Raw genomic sequence first — 16,956 nt, forward strand, 5'->3', positions numbered from 1 at the left:
CTTGTTTATGGTGGATTTGCCACTCGCGTGATGATTTCCAAAGCACTTATCCGATATTCGCATAGTTGTACATTTTTCACATAGCTCGATGTCCAAGATCTTAATTTTCACTTTATTTTCAATGCGAAACATTTTGGAAAAGAAAAATTAAAACTGCACAAAAAAGCAAACAAACGAAAAATGACAGTCCAATGCACAGCATGCTGTGATGAACCCGCAAAAGCTGTTATAGATACGTGCATACAACGCAAATGAATGTGGATAGCTTCTTTCCAATACAGTTCTTACTCATAAAAGTACTTGTATATACAGACGACATGAAACTTAAGGAAATAAGGAATGCAAATGACACCGAATTCCAGAACGACACAATCTTTTCCAAGTATTAAACGTTAGCTACAACGCCTTGCAAAAATCACAATTCATCAGCGTTCAGCAGAAAATCTAATTTCACATCGATATATTCAGGAAATAAACCTGTAGAAAATTTTAAAATTATACAAGATTTAGGCGTAATCTTAGATAATCAACCCTTTCAGACGATGAGATCCTATAGCCTTCCTTTTTGAGAGTACCAACGATCGCTAGGAATTTCTTCAATAACAAACGCCACAGTTGCTCTGAAATTCCGTAATTTAGTACGTACCCCATCGTCTAACTCGAAGAATTCACCTCAATAGAGCAAATACCCCCAAACGAAATCGTGTTAAGCATACCAAATGGGATCGGTTACGGAGAAAAACTACGGACCTACAAAGGGGCAATGTAGCACAGCAATTCTCTGCCCCCACAATCAGCTCAGCTTAGCGAGATGGCGTTAAATTCGGACCATCAGGAGACATAAATATAACCGTTAGGGCGCTCCGTGTGCGATCACCTCCCGGCAGTCAGCGGTGGCCACAACGCTGGCTGCCGCTGCTGAGCGTAGGAAGAGGGAGCAGTCCTCGGCCTCCTATAACAAGATCGTGTTTGTTTTCCGTACAAATTTCTCCCACCAAGAGGTAGAAGGAATGAAAGAAAGAAATAAATAAATTGCCTATGTTATTGGGCCTCGAGTATCTTTTTTTTTTCTTTCTACTGCTTCTAATGCATTCATGAATGAGCACTTGTTTCCAAAGCCCATGCAGAGCTGCTTTATGTGCGGTGTTGGACACCAAGAGACACACCGTACGTAAGACGGAACGAAGGAAAATAAAAACTGTCGCTTGTAGTGAATGGTTAAGATATGTTAAGACATGAGTTCAGTGTAATTAGATAGCACAAGTGGTCTGTGTGGGTTGTTGAAATGAGAAATAGCAGAGGCGTGTTTGAAATGTTCCAAGAACGGGAAACCAAAAAAAAAGTTTCTATCCTTCGAGCCGGATTTGAACCAGCGACCTATGGATCACTGCGCTCTATACATCAGCGACGTAACTTGACTACTACAGTCCACCGCTCTACCAACTGAGCTATCGAAGGTTACTTGGTTCGAGTCGCGAAAGGTGCACTCAACAAGCAACGCGATTGAGAAACGTGTTTTCGCAAAAGAAATCATAGACTGCTCGCGTTTCATCATTGGAAAAACTTGATCGAATTAGCACTGGAAAATAAAACTGACAGTACCACCAGGGAGGAGATAATTAGTGAAAATTGATCTGCGACCATTTATAATACTTATATGCAAAAGACCGAGCATGACTTACGGGGGTCCAATGAAGAAAAGTGAGCAAATTAACTGCAACTACTGTTTGTATATTTTATTTCATTTTTTACCACTAACCAAGCGAATGCCGCCAGCAAAGTGAACGCTTACTGAGATCGGTACGAAAGAGTTGTCCCCGGCTACCTGCTTGTTATCTTGGACTACTGGCTAGTGGCACTGATTTTATGCATGCTGTAACCACTGGCTGTGTGTGGGATTCGATTAAAGCAGGCCCTGGTTTCGCATATATTTACCTCGGGATTGTAGTTGATTGACATGTGCCACCGGTTGCTATTGCGACGACTGTTTCGTTGTATGTAATCTCTTATCTCGCCGGCGAAGCTATATTTGCATTCGAAGCATGGCAAGTGCTGGAGAATGTGCGTTTGAGCTCGTATTAAATCGAAGCTTATTAATTTAATATTTTTCAGACTTTCTTCCGAGTTGAGTTCCGGTGAGCGTGAATCGAAATCAGAGTAAATTTAAGTATTAAACAGAACCATCGAAAATTACTTCAATTCCGTGAGGAGCTTTTTCATGAAATGATAATTACCATGGTGACATTACAAGTACACCAGCTGCCACAAGGCTTAAAAGGAAACATCCTTAATTGCAACCATTATTATTATTATTACTGTAGCTGAATCCCCACTGGCCCACAAATCAGTGTAAATCCCTGCCTCCGGGTGTCATTTGTATCGGTATAAAATTTGCTCGAGAGTATAATTAGCAATGGGCAACGGCTTTTTTTTAATATTAATAGCAGCATCTTTGCAACGGTGGACCAAGTGCTTTCACTTTTGCCCCACGGTCATCATGTGCATCATAATTGCACCGCACAGTGGGAAAGGAGTCGATCGAAAACTTTACTTTTGACCTCTGTCTTCTATATTAAATTTCTGTCTTTTGTCTTTCGTCTTTCGTCTTTCGTCTTTCGTCTTTCGTCTTTCGTCTTTCGTCTTTCGTCTTTCGTCTTTCGTCTTTCGTCTTTCGTCTTTCGTCTTTCGTCTTTCGTCTTTCGTCTTTCGTCTTTCGTCTTTCGTCTTTCGTCTTTCGTCTTTCGTCTTTCGTATTTCGTCTTTCGTCTTTCGTATTTCGTATTTCGTATTTCGTCTTCCGTCTTTCGTCTTTCGTCTTTCGTCTTTCGTCTTTCGTCTTTCGTCTTTCGCCTTTCGTCTTTTGTCTTTCGTCTTTCGTCTTTCGTCTTTCGTCTTTCGTCTTTCGTCTTTCGTCTTTCGTCTTTCGTCTTTCGTCTTTCGTCTTTCGTCTTTCGTCTTTCGTCTTTCGTCTTTCGTCTTTCGTCTTTCGTCTTTCGTCTTTCGTCTTTCGTCTTTCGTCTTTCGTCTTTCGTCTTCGTCTTTCGTCTTTCGTCTTTCGTCTTTCGTCTTTCGTCTTTCGTCTTTCGTCTTTCGTCTTTCGTCTTTCGTCTTTCGTCTTTCGTCTTTCGTCTTTCGTCTTTCGTCTTTCGTCTTTCGTCTTTCGTCTTTCGTCTTTCGTCTTTCGTCTTTCGTCTTTCGTCTTTCGTCTTTCGTCTCTTTCGTCTTTCGTCTTTCGTCTTTCGTCTTTCGTCTTTCGTCTTTCGTCTTTCGTCTTTCGTCTTTCGTCTTTCGTCTTTCGTCTTTCGTCTTTCGTCTTTCGTCTTTCGTCTTTCGTCTTTCGTCTTTCGTCTTTCGTCTTTCGTCTTTCGTCTTTCGTCTTTCGTCTTTCGTCTTTCGTCTTTCGTCTTTCGTTCTTTCGTCTTTCGTCTTTCGTCTTTCGTCTTTCGTCTTTCGTCTTTCGTCTTTCGTCTTTCGTCTTTCGTCTTTCGTCTTTCGTCTTCGTCTTTCGTCTTTCGTCTTTCGTCTTTCGTCTTTCGTCTTTCGTCTTTCGTCTTTCGTCTTTCGTCTTTCGTCTTTCGTCTTTCGTCTTTCGTCTTTCGTCTTTCGTCTTTCGTCTTTCGTCTTTCGTCTTTCGCCTTTCGCCTTTCGTCTTTCGTCTTTCGTCTTCGTCTTTCGTCTTTCGTCTTTCGTCTTTCGCCTTTCGTCTTTCGTCTTTCGTCTTTCGTCTTTCGTCTTTCGTCTCTTTCGTCTTTCGTCTTTCGTCTTTCGTCTTTCGTCTTTCGTCTTTCGTCTTTCGTCTTTCGTCTTTCGTCTTTTCGTCTTTCGTCTTTCGTCTTTCGTCTTTCGTCTTTCGTCTTTCGTCTTTCGTCTTTCGTCTTTCGTCTTTCGTCTTTCGTCTTTCGTCTTTCGTCTTTCGTCTTTCGTCTTTCGTCTTTCGTCTTTCGTCTTTCGTCTTTCGTCTTTCGTCTTTCGTCTTTCGTCTTTCGTCTTTTCGTCTTTCGTCTTTCGTCTTTCGTCTTTCGTCTTTCGTCTTTCGTCTTTCGTCTTTCGTCTTTCGTCTTTCGTCTTTCGTCTTTCGTCTTTCGTCTTTCGTCTTTCGTCTTTCGTCTTTCGTCTTTCGTCTTTCGTCTTTCGTCTTTCGTCTTCTTTCGTCTTTCGTCTTTCGTCTTTCGTCTTTCGTCTTTCGTTCTTTCGTCTTTCGTCTTTCGTCTTTCGTCTTTCGTCTTTCGTCTTTCGTCTTTCGTCTTTCGTCTTTCGTCTTTCGTCTTTCGTCTTTCGTCTTTCGTCTTTCGTCTTTCGTCTTTCGTCTTTCGTCTTTCGTCTTTCGTCTTTCGTCTTTCGTCTTTCGTCTTTCGTCTTCGTCTTTCGTCTTTCGTCTTTCGTCTTTCGTCTTTCGTCTTTCGTCTTTCGTCTTCGTCTTTCGTCTTTCGTCTTTCGTCTTTCGTCTTTCGTCTTTCGTCTTCGTCTTTCGTCTTTCGTCTTTCGTCTTTCGTCTTTCGTCTTTCGTCTTTCGTCTTTCGTCTTTCGTCTTCGTCTTTCGTCTTTCGTCTTTCGTCTTTCGTCTTTCGTCTTTCGTCTTTCGTCTTTCGTCTTTCGTCTTTCGTCTTTTCGTCTTTCGTCTTTCGTCTTTCGTCTTTCGTCTTTCGTCTTTCGTCTTTCGTCTTTCGTCTTTCGTCTTTCGTCTTTCGTCTTTCGTCTTTCGTCTTTCGTCTTTTCGTCTTTCGTCTTTCTTTCGTCTTTCGTCTTTCGTCTTTCGTCTTTCGTCTCTTTCGTCTTTCGTCTTTCGTCTTTCGTCTTTCGTCTTTCGTCTTTCGTCTTTCGTCTTTCGTCTTTCGTCTTTCGTCTTTCGTCTTTCGTCTTTCGTCTTTCGTCTTTCGTCTTTCGTCTTTCGTCTTTCGTCTTTCGTCTTTCGTCTTTCGTCTTTCGTCTTTCGTCTTTCGTCTTTCGTCTTTCGTCTTTCGTCTTTCGTCTTTCGTCTTTCGTCTTTCGTCTTTCGTCTTTCGTCTTTCGTCTTTCGTCTTTCGTCTTTCGTCTTTCGTCTTTCGTCTTTCGTCTTTCGTCTTTCGTCTTTCGTCTTTCGTCTTTCGTCTTTCGTCTTTCGTCTTTCGTCTTTCGTCTTTCGTCTTTCGTCTTTCGTCTTTCGTCTTTCGTCTTTCGTCTTTCGTCTTTCGTCTTTCGTCTTTCGTCTTTCGTCTTTCGTCTTTCGTCTTTCGTCTTTCGTCTTTCGTCTTTCGTCTTTCGTCTTTCGTCTTTCGTCTTTCGTCTTTCGTCTTTCGTCTTTCGTCTTTCGTCTTTCGTCTTTCGTCTTTCGTCTTTCGTCTTTCGTCTTTCGTCTTTCGTCTTTCGTCTTTCGTCTTTCGTCTTTCGTCTTTCGTCTTTCGTCTTTCGTCTTTCGTCTTTCGTCTTTCGTCTTTCGTCTTTCGTCTTTCGTCTTTCGTCTTTCGTCTTTCGTCTTTCGTCTTTCGTCTTTCGTCTTTCGTCTTTCGTCTTTCGTCTTTCGTCTTTCGTCTTTCGTCTTTCGTCTTTCGTCTTTCGTCTTTCGTCTTTCGTCTTTCGTCTTTCGTCTTTCGTCTTTCGTCTTTCGTCTTTCGTCTTTCGTCTTTCGTCTTTCGTCTTTCGTCTTTCGTCTTTCGTCTTTCGTCTTTCGTCTTTCGTCTTTCGTCTTTCGTCTTTCGTCTTTCGTCTTTCGTCTTTCGTCTTTCGTCTTTCGTCTTTCGTCTTTCGTCTTTCGTCTTTCGTCTTTCGTCTTTCGTCTTTCGTCTTTCGTCTTTCGTCTTTCGTCTTTCGTCTTTCGTCTTTCGTCTTTCGTCTTTCGTCTTTCGTCTTTCGTCTTTCGTCTTTCGTCTTTCGTCTTTCGTCTTTCGTCTTTCGTCTTTCGTCTTTCGTCTTTCGTCTTTCGTCTTTCGTCTTTCGTCTTTCGTCTTTCGTCTTTCGTCTTTCGTCTTTCGTCTTTCGTCTTTCGTCTTTCGTCTTTCGTCTTTCGTCTTTCGTCTTTCGTCTTTCGTCTTTCGTCTTTCGTCTTTCGTTCTTTCGTCTTTCGTCTTTCGTCTTTCGTCTTTCGTCTTTCGTCTTTCGTCTTTCGTCTTTCGTCTTTCGTCTTTCGTCTTTCGTCTTTCGTCTTTCGTCTTTCGTCTTTCGTCTTTCGTCTTTCGTCTTCGTCTTTCGTCTTCGTCTTTCGTCTTTCGTCTTTCGTCTTTCGTCTTTCGTCTTTCGTCTTTCGTCTCTTTCGTCTTTCGTCTTCGTCTTTCGTCTTTCGTTCTTTCGTCTTTCGTCTTTCGTCTTTCGTCTTTCGTCTTCGTCTTTCGTCTTTCGTCTTTCGTCTTTCGTCTTTCGTCTTTCGTCTTTCGTCTTTCGTCTTTCGTCTTTCGTCTCTTTCGTCTTTCGTCTTTCGTCTTTCGTCTTTCGTCTTTCGTCTTTCGTCTTTCGTCTTTCGTCTTTCGTCTTTCGTCTTTCGTCTTTCGTCTTTCGTCTTTCGTCTTTCGTCTTTCGTCTTTCGTCTTTCGTCTTTCGTCTTTCGTCTTTCGTCTTTCGTCTTTCGTCTTTCGTCTTCGTCTTTCGTCTTTCGTCTTTCGTCTTTCGTCTTTCGTCTTTCGTCTTTCGTCTTTCGTCTTCGTCTTCGTCTTTCGTCTTTCGTCTTTCGTCTTTCGTCTTTCGTCTTTCGTCTTTCGTCTTTCGTTCTTCGTCTTCGTCTTTCGTCTTTCGTCTTTCGTCTTTCGTCTTTCGTCTTTCGTCTTTCGTCTTTCGTCTTTCGTCTTTCGTCTTTCGTCTTTCGTCTTTCGTCTTTCGTCTTTCGTCTTTCGTCTTTCGGTCTTTCGTCTTTCGTCTTTCGTCTTTCGTCTCTTTCGTCTTTCGTCTTTCGTCTTTCGTCTTTCGTCTTTCGTCTTTCGTCTTTCGTCTTTCGTCTTTCGTCTTTCGTCCTTTCGTCTTTCGTCTTTCGTCTTTCGTCTTCGTTTCGTCTTTCGTCTTTCGTCTTTCGTCTTTCGTCTTTCGTCCTTTCGGTCTTTCGTCTTTCGTCTTTCGTCTTTCGTCTTTCGTCTTTCGTCTTTCGTCTTTCGTCTTTCGTCTTTCGTCTTTCGTCTTTCGTCTTTCGTCTTTCGTCTTTCGTCTTTCGTCTTTCGTCTTTCGTCTTTCGTCGTCTTCGTCTTTCGTCTTTCGTCTTTCGTCTTTCGTCTTTCGTCTTTCGTCTTTCGTCTTTCGTCTTTCGTCTTTCGTCTTTCGTCTTTCGTCTTTCGTCTTTCGTCTTTCGTCTTTCGTCTTTCGTCTTTCGTCTTTCGTCTTTCGTCTTTCGTCTTTCGTCTTTCGTCTTTCGTCTTTCGTCTTTCGTCTTTCGTCTTTCGTCTTTCGTCTTTCGTCTTTCGTCTTCGTCTTTCGTCTTTCGTCTTTCGTCTTCGTCTTTTGTCTTCTGTTTGTTCAATTTGAATTTTTAAATTGAAATTGGAAATTGGGAAATTGGAAATTGGAAATTGGAAATTGGAAATTGGAAATTGGAAATTGGAAATTGGAAATTGAAATTGGAAATTGGAAATTGGAAATTGGAAATTGGAAATTGGAAATTGGAAATTGGAAATTGGAAATTGGAAATTGGAAATTGGAAATTGGAAATTGGAATTGGAAATTGGAAATTGGAAATTGGAAATTGGAAATTGGAAATTGGAAATTGGAAATTGGAAATTGGAAATTGGAAATTGGAAATTGGAAATTGGAAATTGGAAATTGGAAATTGGAAATTGGAAATGGAAATTGGAAATTGGAAATTGGAAATTGAAATTGGAAATTGGAAATTGGAAATTGGAAATTGGAAATTGGAAATTGGAAATTGGAAATTGGAATTGGAAATTGGAAATTGGAAATTGGAAAATTGAAATTGGAAATTGGAAATTGGAAATTGGAAATTGGAATTGGAAATTGGAAATTGGAAATTGGAAATTGGAAATTGGAAATTGGAAATTGGAAATTGGAAATTGAAATTGGAAATTGGAAATTGGAAATTGGAATAATTGGAAATTGGAAATTGGAAATTGGAAATTGGAAATTGGAAATTGGAAATTGGAAATTGGAAATTGACATTGAACATTGAACATTGGAAATTGGAAATTGGAATTGAAATTGGAATTGGAATTGGAAATTGGAAATTGGAAATTGGAAATTGAAATTGGAAATTGGAAATTGGAAATTGAAATTGGAAATTGAAATTGGAAATTGGAAATTGGAAATTGGAAATTGGAAATTGGAATTGGAAATTGGAAATTGGAAATTGGAAATTGGAAATTGGAAATTGGAAATTGGAAATGGAAATTGGAAATTGGAAATTGGAAATTGGAAATTGGAAATTGGAAATTGGAAATTGGAAATTGGAAATTGGAAATTGGAAATTGGAAATTGGAAATTGGAAATTGGAATTGGAAATTGGAAATGGAAATTGGAAATTGGAAATTGGAAATTGGAAATTGGAAATTGGAAATTGGAAATTGGAAATTGGGAAATTGGAAATGGAAATGGAAATTGGAAATTGGAAATTGGAATTTGGAAATTGGAAATTGGAAATTGGGAAATTGGAAATTGGAAATTGGAAATTGGAATTGGAAATTGGAAATTGGAAATTGGAAATTGGAAATTGGAAATTGGAAATTGGAAATTGGAAATTGGAAATTGGAAATTGGAATTGGAAATTGGAAATTGGAAATTGGAAATTGGAAATTGGAATTGGAAATTGGAAATTGGAATTGGAATTGGAAATTGGAAATTGGAAATTGGAAATTGGAAATTGGAAATTGGAAATTGGAAATTGGAAATTGGAAATTGGAAATTGGAAATTGGAAATTGGAAATTGGAAATTGGAAATTGGAAATTGGAAATTGGGAAATTGGAAATTGGAAATTGGAATTGGAAATTGGAATTGGAAATTGGAAATTGGAAATTGGAAATTGAAATTGGAAATTGGAAATTGGAAATTGGAAATTGGAAATTGAAATTGGAATTGGAATTGGAAATTGGAAATTGGAAATTGGAAATTGAAATTGAAATTGGAAAATTGGGAAATTGGAAATTGGAAATTGGAAATTGGAAATTGGAAATTGGAAATTGGAAATGGAAATTGGAAATTGGAAATTGGAAATTGGAATTGGGAAATTGGAAATTGGAAATTGGAAATTGGAAATTGGAAATTGGAAATTGGGAAATTGGAATGGAAATTGGAAATTGGAAATTGGAAAATTGGAATTGGAAATTGGAAATTGGAATTGGAATTGGACATTGGGAAATTGGGAAATTGGAAATTGGGAAATTGGAAATTGGAATTGGAAATTGGAAATTGGAATTGGAAATTGGAAATTGGAAATTGGAAATTGGAAATTGGAAATTGGAAATTGGAAATTGGAATTTGGAAATTGGAAATTGGAAATTGGAATTGGAAATTGGAAATTGGAAATTGGAAATTGGAAATTGGAAAATGGGAAATGGAACTTGGGAAATTGGAAATTGGAATTGGAATTGGAAATTGGAAATTGGAATTGGAAATTGGGAAATTGGAAATTGGAATTGGAAATTGGAAATTGGAAATTGGAAATTGGAAATTGGAAATTGGAAATTGGAAATTGGAAATTGGAAATTGGAAATTGGAAATTGGAATTGGAAATTGAAATTGGAAATTGGAAATTGGAAATTGGGAAATTGGAAATTGGAAATTGGAAATTGGAAATTGGAATTGGAAATGGAAATTGGAAATTGGAATTGAAATTGGGAAATTGGAAATTGGAAATTGGAAATTGGAAATTGGAAATTGGAAATTGGAAATTGGAAATTGGAAATTGGAAATTGAAATTGGAAATTGGAAATTGGAAAATGAAATTGGAATTGGATTGGAAATTGGAAATTGGAAATTGGAATTGGAATTGGAAATTGGAAAATTGGAAATTGGAAGAATTGAAATTGGAAATTGGAATTGGGGAAATTGGAAATTGGAAATTGGAAATTGGAAATTGGAAATTGAATTGAAATTGGAAATTGAAATTGGAAATTGGAAAATTGGAAATTGGAAATTGGAAATTGGAAATTGGAAATTGGAATTGGAAATTGGAATTGGAAATTGAAATTGGAAATTGGAAATTGGAATTGAATTGTAATTTGTAATTTGTAATTTGAAATTGAATTGAATTTGTATTTGTAATTTGTTATTTGTAATTGGTAATTTGTAATTTGTAATTTGTAATTTGTAATTTGTAATTTGTAATTTGTAATTGTAATTTGTAATTTGTAATTTGTAATTTGTAATTTGTAATTTGTAATTTGTAATTTGTAATTTGTAATTGTATTTGTAATTTGTATTGTAATTTGTAATTTGTAATTTGTAATTTGTAATTTGTAATTTGTAATTTGTAATTTGTAATTTGTATTGTAATTTGTATTTGTATTTGTAATTTTTTTTGTAATTTGTAATTTGTAATTTGTAATTGTAATTGTAATTTGTAATTTGTAATTTGTAATTTGTAATTTGTAATTTGTAATTTGTAATTTGTAATTTGTAATTTGTAATTTGTAATTGTAATTGTAATTTGTATTGTAATTTGTAATTTGTAATTTGTAATTTGTAATTTGTAATTTGTAATTTGTAATTTGTAATTTGTAATTTGTAATTTGTAATTTGTATTGTAATTTGTAATTTGTAATTTGTAATTGTATTGTAATTTGTAATTTGTAATTTGTAATTTGTAATTTGTAATTTGTAATTTGTAATTTGTAATTTGTAATTTGTATTTGTAATTTGTAATTTGTAATTTGTAATTTGTAATTTGTAATTTGTAATTTGTAATTTGTAATTTGTAATTTGTAATTTGTAATTTGTAATTTGTAATTTGTAATTTGTAATTTGTAATTTGTAATTGTAATTGTATTTGTAATTTGTAAATTTGTAATTTGTAATTTGTAATTTGTAATTTGTAATTTGTAATTTGTAATTTGTAATTTGTAAATTTGTAATTTGTAATTTGTAATTTGTAATTTGTATTTGTAATTTGTAATTTGTAATTTGTAATTTGTAATTTGTAATTTGTAATTGTAATTGTGTAATTTGTAATTTGTAATTTGTAATTTGTAATTTGTAATTTGTAATTTGTAATTTGTAATTTGTAATTTGTAATTTGTAATTGTAATTTGTAATTTGTAATTTGTAATTTGTAATTTGTAATTTGTATTTGTAATTTGTAATTTGTAATTTGTAATTTGTAATTTGTAATTTGTAATTTGTAATTTGTAATTTGTAATTTGTAATTTGTAATTTGTAATTTGTAATTTTTGTAATTTGTAATTTGTAATTTGTAATTTGTAATTGTATTGTAATTTTGTAATTTGTAATTTGTAATTTGTAATTTGTAATTTGTAATTTGTAATTTGTAATTTGTAATTTGTAATTTGTAATTTGTAATTTGTAATTTGTAATTGTAATTTGTAATTTGTAATTTGTAATTTGTAATTTGTAATTTGTAATTTGTAATTTGTAAATTTGTTAATTTGTAATTTGTAATTTGTAATTTGTAATTTGTAATTTGTAATTTGTAATTTGTAATTTGTAATTTGTAATTTGTAATTTGTAATTTGTAATTTGTAATTTTGTAATTTGTATTTGTAATTTGTAATTTGTAATTTGTAATTTGTAATTTGTAATTTTGTATTGTAATTTGTAATTGTAATTTGTAATTTGTAATTTGTAATTTGTAATTGTAATTTGTAATTTGTAATTTGTAATTTGTAATTTGTAATTTGTAATTTGTAATTTGTAATTTGTAATTTGTAATTTGTAATTTGTAATTTGTAATTTGTATATTTGTAATTTGTAATTGTAATTTGTAATTTGTAATTTGTATTTGTAATTGTAATTTGTAATTTGTAATTTGTAATTTGTAATTTGTAATTTGTAATTTGTAATTTGTAATTTGTAATTTGTAATTGTTAATTGTAATTTGTAATTTGTAATTTGTAATTTGTAATTTGTAATTTGTAATTTGTAAATTTGTAATTTGTAATTATGTAATTTGTAATTTGTAATTTGTAATTTGTAATTTGTAATTTGTAATTTGTAATTTGTAATTTGTAATTTGTAATTAGTAATTTGTAATTTGTAATTTGTAATTTGTAATTTGTAATTTGTAATTTGTAATTTGTAATTTGTAATTTGTAATTTGTAATTTGTAATTTGTAATTTGTAATTTGTAATTTGTAATTTGTAATTTGTAATTTGTAATTTGTAATTTGTAATTTGTAATTTGTAATTTGTAATTTGTAATTTGTAATTTGTAATTTGTAATTTGTAATTTGTAATTTGTAATTTGTAATTTGTAATTTGTAATTTGTAATTTGTAATTTGTAATTTGTAATTTGTAATTTGTAATTTGTAATTTGTAATTTGTAATTTGTAATTTGTAATTTGTAATTTGTAATTTGTAATTTGTAATTTGTAATTTGTAATTTGTAATTTGTAATTTGTAATTTGTAATTTGTAATTTGTAATTTGTAATTTGTAATTTGTAATTTGTAATTTGTAATTTGTAATTTGTAATTTGTAATTTGTAATTTGTAATTTGTAATTTGTAATTTGTAATTTGTAATTTGTAATTTGTAATTTGTAATTTGTAATTTGTAATTTGTAATTTGTAATTTGTAATTTGTAATTTGTAATTTGTAATTTGTAATTTGTAATTTGTAATTTGTAATTTGTAATTTGTAATTTGTAATTTGTAATTTGTAATTTGTAATTTGTAATTTGTAATTTGTAATTTGTAATTTGTAATTTGTAATTTGTAATTTGTAATTTGTAATTTGTAATTTGTAATTTGTAATTTGTAATTTGTAATTTGTAATTTGTAATTTGTAATTTGTAATTTGTAATTTGTAATTTGTAATTTGTAATTTGTAATTTGTAATTTGTAATTTGTAATTTGTAATTTGTAATTTGTAATTTGTAATTTGTAATTTGTAATTTGTAATTTGTAATTTGTAATTTGTAATTTGTAATTTGTAATTTGTAATTTGTAATTTGTAATTTGTAATTTGTAATTTGTAATTTGTAATTTGTAATTTGTAATTTGTAATTTGTAATTTGTAATTTGTAATTTGTAATTTGTAATTTGTAATTTGTAATTTGTAATTTGTAATTTGTAATTTGTAATTTGTAATTTGTAATTTGTAATTTGTAATTTGTAATTTGTAATTTGTAATTTGTAATTTGTAATTTGTAATTTGTAATTTGTAATTTGTAATTTGTAATTTGTAATTTGTAATTTGTAATTTGTAATTTGTAATTTGTAATTTGTAATTTGTAATTTGTAATTTGTAATTTGTAATTTGTAATTTGTAATTTGTAATTTGTAATTTGTAATTTGTAATTTGTAATTTGTAATTTGTAATTTGTAATTTGTAATTTGTAATTTGTAATTTGTAATTTGTAATTTGTAATTTGTAATTTGTAATTTGTAATTTGTAATTTGTAATTTGTAATTTGTAATTTGTAATTTGTAATTTGTAATTTGTAATTTGTAATTTGTAATTTGTAATTTGTAATTTGTAATTTGTAATTTGTAATTTGTAATTTGTAATTTGTAATTTGTAATTTGTAATTTGTAATTTGTAATTTGTAATTTGTAATTTGTAATTTGTAATTTGTAATTTGTAATTTGTAATTTGTAATTTGTAATTTGTAATTTGTAATTTGTAATTTGTAATTTGTAATTTGTAATTTGTAATTTGTAATTTTTAATTTTTAATTTGTAATTTGTAATTTGTAATTTGTAATTTGTAATTTGTAATTTGTAATTTGTAATTTGTAATTTGTAATTTGTAATTTGTAATTTGTAATTTGTAATTTGTAATTTGTAATTTGTAATTTGTAATTTGTAATTTGTAATTTGTAATTTGTAATTTGTAATTTGTAATTTGTAATTTGTAATTTGTAATTTGTAATTTGTAATTTGTAATTTGTAATTTGTAATTTGTAATTTGTAATTTGTAATTTGTAATTTGTAATTTGTAATTTGTAATTTGTAATTTGTAATTTGTAATTTGTAATTTGTAATTTGTAATTTGTAATTTGTAATTTGTAATTTGTAATTTGTAATTTGTAATTTGTAATTTGTAATTTGTAATTTGTAATTTGTAATTTGTAATTTGTAATTTGTAATTTGCATTTTGAATTTTAAAATTTTTCTTTTGAGTTTGTAATGTGGAATATTCGATTTTCGATTTTCGATTTTCGATTTTCGATTTTCGATTTTCGATTTTCGATTTTCGATTTTCGATTTTCGATTTTCGATTTTCGATTTTCGATTTTCGATTTTCGATTTTCGATTTTCGATTTTCGATTTTCGATTTTCGATTTTCGATTTTCGATTTTCGATTTTCGATTTTCGATTTTCGATTTTCGATTTTCGATTTTCGATTTTCGATTTTCGATTTTCGATTTTCGATTTTCGATTTTCGATTTTCGATTTTCGATTTTCGATTTTCGATTTTCGATTTTCGATTTTCGATTTTCGATTTTCGATTTTCGATTTTCGATTTTCGATTTTCGATTTTCGATTTTCGATTTTCGATTTTCGATTTTCGATTTTCGATTTTCGATTTTCGATTTTCGATTTTCGATTTTCGATTTTCGATTTTCGATTTTCGATTTTCGATTTTCAATTTTCAATTTTCTATTTTCAATTTTCAATTTTCAATTTTCAATTTTCAATTTTCAATTTTCAATTTTCAATTTTCAATTTTCGATTTTCAATTTTCGATTTTCGATTTTCGATTTTCGATTTTCTGTGTTCTTTTTTTCTGTTTTCTGTTTTCTGTTTTTTGTTTTCTGTTTTCTGTTTTCTGTTTTCTGTTTTCTGTTTTCTGTTTTCTGTTTTCTGTTTTCTGTTTTCTGTTTTCTGTTTTCTGTTTTCTGTTTTCTGTTTTCTGTTTTCTGTTTTCTGTTTTCTGTTTTCTGTTTTCTGTTTTCTGTTTTCTGTTTTCTGTTTTCTGTTTTCTGTTTTCTGTTTTCTGTTTTCTGTTTTCTGTTTTCTGTTTTCTGTTTTCTGTTTTCTGTTTTCTGTTTTCTGTTTTCTGTTTTCTGTTTTCTGTTTTCTGTTTTCTGTTTTCTGTTTTCTGTTTTCTGTTTTCTGTTTTCTGTTTTCTGTTTTCTGTTTTCTGTTTTCTGTTTTCTGTTTTCTGTTTTCTGTTTTCTGTTTTCTGTTTTCTGTTTTCTGTTTTCTGTTTTCTGTTTTCTGTTTTCTGTTTTCTGTTTTCTGTTTTCTGTTTTCTGTTTTCTGTTTTCTGTTTTCTGTTTTCTGTTTTCTGTTTTCTGTTTTCTGTTTTCTGTTTTCTGTTTTCTGTTTTCTGTTTTCTGTTTTCTGTTTTCTGTTTTCTGTTTTCTGTTTTCTGTTTTCTGTTTTCTGTTTTCTGTTTTCTGTTTTCTGTTTTCTGTTTTCTGTTTTCTGTTTTCTGTTTTCTGTTTTCTGTTTTCTGTTTTCTGTTTTCTGTTTTCTGTTTTCTGTTTTCTGTTTTCTGTTTTCTGTTTTCTGTTTTCTGTTTTCTGTTTTCTGTTTTCTGTTTTCTGTTTTCTGTTTTCTGTTTTCTGTTTTCTGTTTTCTGTTTTCTGTTTTCTGTTTTCTGTTTTCTGTTTTCTGTTTTCTGTTTTCTGTTTTCTGTTTTCTGTTTTCTGTTTTCTGTTTTCTGTTTTCTGTTTTCTGTTTTCTGTTTTCTGTTTTCTGTTTTCTGTTTTCTGTTTTCTGTTTTCTGTTTTCTGTTTTCTGTTTTCTGTTTTCTGTTTTCTGTTTTCTGTTTTCTGTTTTCTGTTTTCTGTTTTCTGTTTTCTGTTTTCTGTTTTCTGTTTTCTGTTTTCTGTTTTCTGTTTTCTGTTTTCTGTTTTCTGTTTTCTGTTTTCTGTTTTCTGTTTTCTGTTTTCTGTTTTCTGTTTTCTGTTTTCTGTTTTCTGTTTTCTGTTTTCTGTTTTCTGTTTTCTGTTTTCTGTTTTCTGTTTTCTGTTTTCTGTTTTCTGTTTTCTGTTTTCTGTTTTCTGTTTTCTGTTTTCTGTTTTCTGTTTTCTGTTTTCTGTTTTCTGTTTTCTGTTTTCTGTTTTCTGTTTTCTGTTTTCTGTTTTCTGTTTTCTGTTTTCTGTTTTCTGTTTTCTGTTTTCTGTTTTCTGTTTTCTGTTTTCTGTTTTCTGTTTTCTGTTTTCTGTTTTCTGTTTTCTGTTTTCTGTTTTCTGTTTTCTGTTTTCTGTTTTCTGTTTTCTGTTTTCTGTTTTCTGTTTTCTGTTTTCTGTTTTCTGTTTTCTGTTTTCTGTTTTCTGTTTTCTGTTTTCTGTTTTCTGTTTTCTGTTTTCTGTTTTCTGTTTTCTGTTTTCTGTTTTCTGTTTTCTGTTTTCTGTTTTCTGTTTTCTGTTTTCTGTTTTCTGTTTTCTGTTTTCTGTTTTCTGTTTTCTGTTTTCTGTTTTCTGTTTTCTGTTTTCTGTTTTCTGTTTTCTGTTTTCTGTTTTCTGTTTTCTGTTTTCTGTTTTCTGTTTTCTGTTTTCTGTTTTCTGTTTTCTGTTTTCTGTTTTCTGTTTTCTGTTTTCTGTTTTCTGTTTTCTGTTTTCTGTTTTCTGTTTTCTGTTTTCTGTTTTCTGTTTTCTGTTTTCTGTTTTCTGTTTTCTGTTTTCTGTTTTCTGTTTTCTGTTTTCTGTTTTCTGTTTTCTGTTTTCTGTTTTCTGTTTTCTGTTTTCTGTTTTCTGTTTTCTGTTTTCTGTTTTCTGTTTTCTGTTTTCTGTTTTCTGTTTTCTGTTTTCTGTTTTCTGTTTTCTGTTTTCTGTTTTCTGTTTTCTGTTTTCTGTTTTCTGTTTTCTGTTTTCTGTTTTCTGTTTTCTGTTTTCTGTTTTCTGTTTTCTGTTTTCTGTTTTCTGTTTTCTGTTTTCTGTTTTCTGTTTTCTGTTTTCTGTTTTCTGTTTTCTGTTTTCTGTTT

General features: G+C 31.1%; 1 non-coding gene across 1 annotated transcript; it reads right to left on the reverse strand.

The window, feature by feature from the left end:
* Positions 1-1,349: 1,349 nt before the first annotated feature.
* On the reverse strand, positions 1,350-1,458 carry Trnay-gua (transfer RNA tyrosine (anticodon GUA)). The gene is made up of 2 exons: positions 1,422-1,458; positions 1,350-1,385 (listed from the first exon to the last, which is right to left on the reverse strand). It is a non-coding gene; the product is annotated as a tRNA-Tyr (tRNA).
* Between the last annotated feature and the right edge of the window lie 15,498 nt (positions 1,459-16,956).

This window comes from Topomyia yanbarensis, chromosome 3, assembly GCF_030247195.1.
Source record: "Topomyia yanbarensis strain Yona2022 chromosome 3, ASM3024719v1, whole genome shotgun sequence".
NCBI classification, from domain to species: Eukaryota; Metazoa; Arthropoda; class Insecta; order Diptera; family Culicidae; genus Topomyia; species Topomyia yanbarensis.